Source organism: Rattus norvegicus, chromosome 1 (genome assembly GCF_021556685.1).
Source record: "Rattus norvegicus strain SHRSP/BbbUtx chromosome 1, alternate assembly SHRSP_T2T, whole genome shotgun sequence".
NCBI lineage: Eukaryota > Metazoa > Chordata > Mammalia > Rodentia > Muridae > Rattus > Rattus norvegicus.
In genome coordinates, this window is record NC_141534.1 from 107,644,319 (window position 1) to 107,649,438 (window position 5,120).

General features: G+C 45.9%; 1 long non-coding RNA gene across 1 annotated transcript; it reads left to right on the forward strand.

The window, feature by feature from the left end:
* The first annotated feature begins 593 nt into the window (after positions 1-593).
* Positions 594-4,641, forward strand: LOC148007346 (uncharacterized). Its single transcript, XR_015646383.1, has 2 exons — positions 594-778; positions 1,851-4,641. It is a non-coding gene; the product is annotated as an uncharacterized LOC148007346 (long non-coding RNA).
* The last annotated feature ends 479 nt before the right edge of the window (positions 4,642-5,120 follow it).

The window sequence follows — 5,120 nt, forward strand, 5'->3', positions numbered from 1 at the left end:
ATACACAGATGTGGCATTACTGAAAGGCACATGAATGTGGTATTTACAGCGGGACTCATGGATGTCAGTTGTAAGCGTCAGTGAAAGTAATACGTAGGCACACTGAAAGGTACGGTAGTGCCTCGGTGCACACGATGTCGTAGTCGCCACACACACCGATGTATCAGTAAGGCATTACACAGTGGCCTCTTTCCCTAAACTTATTTGCTGCCACCGCTGCTCAAACTGATGAGCATTTAACAAATCCGATGGAAATCGGCGAACAGCAGTCCCCAGTGGTGTTACTCACACAGCAGCCCACATTTAAACACAAGAGATGAATTCAACAGGAGAGCTATCGCGCATGCTTTTTTTGTTCCTGTAACGGTACAGCTGCACACGGCTGTATTCACGCCCCCACGGACACCGCTTTAGCTGTCTTTCCGGTGTGCGGGGTGTACTGGCGTGCAAAACGGACTGGTGCTTAGCAACTTCGATGCACTGTTGGATACATGTGCGTGCAGATGTTAGGACATCTGCTTTCAAGGCACAGGGCGTTGCCATGACCACATTTCCTCTGCACTTCTAGGAAACCCAATCTCACCCCTGGTGCAGGACGCCTGCACAAAGTGCGTCAGCGGTGCAGCCAGTTTTGCTGCTGTGCACTTTCACGTACGCTGCCCGCCCATGAATCCCTGATAATGTGCATGGTGTGGTTCTATTGCCGACGTCTTCAGAGCTGGGCAGTCATGTCTGCCTGCTCTGCTATGAGTGCACACTAGTCCTGCTGCAATGACAGGTAAGTAGCCAGGGTTGGTTCAAACTTCTGGAGTAGTTTAACTTAGGCACATTTAAGCACGGCACGATTTCATGAAAACTTATTCTGGTGTTAATTATCTTAAGCCCACATGCACAGCCAAACATACATACGCCTCTTTGAGGAGCAAAGTAAGCTAACTACGGAGCAGATGTGACTCTATCGAGACTGTGCAACCCATAATGATGAGCTCTATAGATTGACTGAGAAAAGGAAGCTTATGAAAAGGCTCTGGGGTAGACCCGCTGTGGTCTCAGCCACACAGTGCAAAGGTTCCCAGGCTGTTACCATATCCACTCCCAGCCTTCTGTGTAAATCACCCCTGGTCGTGCATTCTTCCTCCGCCTCCTCCTCCTCCTCCTCCTCCTCCTCCTCCTCCTCCTCCTCCTCCTCCTCCTCCTCCTCCTCCTCCTCTTCCTCCTCCTCCTCCGTCTTTTTTTGCAGCACCCTGTGTGTCTAACATTCCAGGCTTTCCTAGTGCTAATCTGTGGGTGCAAGGACCTCTGTACCTCCTACAGGTTTTTACACAGATGCCATTGTGTAGTGCATTAGTAACAGATGCACTCGTGGGGCTCTAAAATAGGAGTCATGTGCAGAAAATACTAATGCTCCTTTGTGGCTTCCTGTCGAGTCCTTTCATGAATGTTGATCCCCTAAATCCAGGAGTCCTGCTGGGTTATTAAATTCATGTGCTTTTCTGAAATAAGACTTCTGCATATGGCTGCACTCGGGCATCCAGGTGTGCTGCTTTATCTGTGAGCACAGAGACAGCTGTGTCTCCTACAGGCTTTTACCAAAGGTGCTGTGTGTGGTGCTTTAGATGTGTGTGCACGTGTGTGTGTGTGCATGTGCGTGTGTGTGTGATGCTCTACTAATATAATTCATGCACAGAAGATACTACTAGTGCTTTACTAATATAATTTATGTGCAGAGAGCATGTGTGATCAAGTCTCTTACTGTGAATCCACAAACACTCTTTGACTTTATATTCATACAAGCTCCTGTACCTGTACTCCATTGTAGACTGTTCTTTCTTCTTTTTTTTTCAAAAAAGATTTATTTATTTCATGTATGTGAGTACACTGTAGCTGTCTCCAGACACACCAGAAGAAGGCATTGGATCCCATTACAGATGGTCCTGAGCCACCATGTGGTTGCTGGGAATTGAACTCAGGATCTCTGGAAGAGCAGTCAGTGCTCTAACCGCTGAGCCAGCCCAGCCCAGCTGTTGTAGATCATGAAAGTACAAGCAAAGGCACGTGCATGGATTTCATATTGGAGAAGTGATGACAATGTTCCTGTAAAGCAGTCCTCGTGCATAAATGAATTCATCTGCACACAGTACTGTCCGTACCATTAGTGGAAAACACACAAATAAAATAAGCAGGACTACTGGGTCTTGGACATCCACACTCATGGAGTTACTAGACAGGAGCTCATGAGGACACACTAGTACACCACTGCACATGAGTGCACTGGTCAGGCAGCACACAGGTGTCTACCACCAAATCTCTACACAATGGCGTCTTTGCAAAAGCCAGTGTATTCCTGCTGCAGTGTCAACTGATGTGCGTTTACAACACAGCAAGGGACGGACATGTGCAACTCCACGCAAGCCTGAACGAGCGCAGTAGCACACATGTTATAACGTGAGAGCGGTGAACCGGGATGGAGCAGAGCATCATGCAAATGGGATTTACCATACAACTGCAAGAACAGTTACGCCACTAACGCACCGCAAATGCCTGCAGCGGGAGTGACGGCTCATTTATCGGAATGCAGCACTGCACCTGGACACTGAGGCTCTTGTGCGGGAGTAGAGGGGTGCACTTGGATAGTTATGGATGTCCATGAACAGCAGGCTACAATGGATACTCGTCCAGCACATGTGGAAATCCAACACATGGATTCAGTATAACAGGACTATTCTCCATGTTCCCCTATAGCTGCAGTTAAGGATTTCTGAGTGCAAATGCTATTAGGGAAGTGTACCCAAGTGTAATACGTCTGCAGGACTCATGGATGTGACTGTCGGTGCTCACTGAAGTTCTAGACAGGAGCACAGAAGGATATGCTAGTAGATGGATGAACAAGGATGTACTGTGAGGGCGGTTCACAGGCACCCCTTATTACAGCACTGCAGGGATCATGCAACACCCGATTGCTACTGCCGTAGTGAAGTGCTGTGCATTGACAACAGAGCAGATGATGCATGTACAGCTGCACCTATGCTTAAGCTGGAATAGCCGAGCCCTTACTTTTAGGAGTAGATCAGTGCATTGGGATGAAGAATGAGGCAGAGCAAGTGGTAGTCAACTGACATAAGTATACACATGCACACACATAAACATACACATATACAAATAGACATGTGTACCCTCAAACATGCACAAACATAAATATACTCATGTATACATGCATATATAAACATGCACATATACACACAGATAAGCATACACGTATATGTACACAAACAGAAAGATACACATGCAGACACATAAATATACACACAAACTATACATGTACACACATTCAAATACACACATGTACAAATAAACATAAATATACCCATGTATACACATAAATATACACATATACACACATAAGCATAAACATGTATGCACAAAAACAGAAGCACATGCACCCACATAAATATACACACGTACACACATAAAGTATCCATGTACTCACACATAAATATACATTCACAACCATATATAATGTATACATATAAATACCTGCAGGTACATATAAATATAGTTTCAAACAAAATTATATACATATACACACTCAAATATACATATGTACATACATATATATTCATACATGTACACAGATATAAATTTACACACAGCAAATATATACATGTGAACACAAAAATGTACACATTAACATATGTATACACAAATGTACACATTCACATACACATGGGGATACACACACATAAACATACACACGTGTACCATTTCATTCAAGGGCGCAGAGCATTTGTGGATTTGGGTAGTGAGGGGCTCGGTCAGACACTGTCTTCTCTGCCCGTTACAGGAGTCAGTGTATTTTCTCTAGCATTTCCTACAGCTAAGCCGCAAAGAAGACTTTTCTAGGCTGATCCCTGTGGGCGGCAGTTCCCTAATGCATTGATCTGGCTGTGGTTTTCCTCCGGCTTCTCTGAGAGTCTATTCTGGAGGAGGGGTTGGGTGCGTACGTCAGTTACTCTTCTGCTGCTGTGATGAAATACCAGCACCAGAAGCAACTCTGAGAAGGGGTGCATCACAGTTCCGGAGTCTGTAATGGCAGGGAAGGCATGAAAGCAGGAGCAGGAAGCAAAGCCACCACCTTCCATCCACACAGAAGAACAGGAAGTGGGATGGGGCTGTACGCCCTCAAACCCTGCCCCCTAGTGACGCAATTCCTCAAGTGAGGCCACACCTCCTAAAGGTTCCACAACCTTCTGAAACAGCATGACCATGTGGGACCAATTATTCAGACACCTGGGGTTTGTTGAGACAGGCTGGCTCCATGACAGGCTTCATATTGGTAGTTCAGGAGACTAGGCCTAAATCTCTGTTTTCAAGAACTGGGCACATCCAGGCAAGTCCAGGTCTCAGAAGCTGCCCTTCCACCTGGCCTGAGGCAAGGACAATGAGTAAGCAGCAGTTTCCAGACTTCCCCGGCAGTTTTCCCTAGAGATAGAGCCGATGATAGAGGTCACCTACCTCTCCTCAGAATTCCCCTACTGTGTGTTTAAACCCCCTGTCAGCTCACTTGGTGTCTCTGCCTTGGAATGGGAGACCCCAGCATGCTGGACTTCTGCAGAATAAAACACTCTTTGCTTTTACATGCTATTTGAGTCCAGGCTATCATTCTTTGTCAAACCATGGACCCTTACACTGTGAGGGTCATTTCGCATTTAAACCATGGCAGGAGGTATCCTCAGTACTTTAGGGATTACCCAGGCCATAGTTCCCTTCTAGAACAGCACATTTGCCTTTGAACGATTGGTGAAGTTTTACAAAAATACCAGTTTTAGTCCAGTTAACTCAGGGTTTCCAGATATTTCGACTGTCCCTCAAAGTTTATGCTTTGGGGGGACTCAGGCCCCTTTCTATTCTCGTATGAGCATCTCGTGCCTTACCTCTGTGGGCCACCTTTGTTCAATGTGGTGTAACTGTTACATCTTGTTCATTACTTCTCTGGTAGTTGTGATAGAATCATCTGCAGGGAAGAGAGTGTGATGGTTTATATATGCTCGGCCCAGGGAGTGGCACTATTAGAAGTTGTGGCCCTGTTGGAGTAGATGTGTCACTATGGGTGTGAGCTTTAA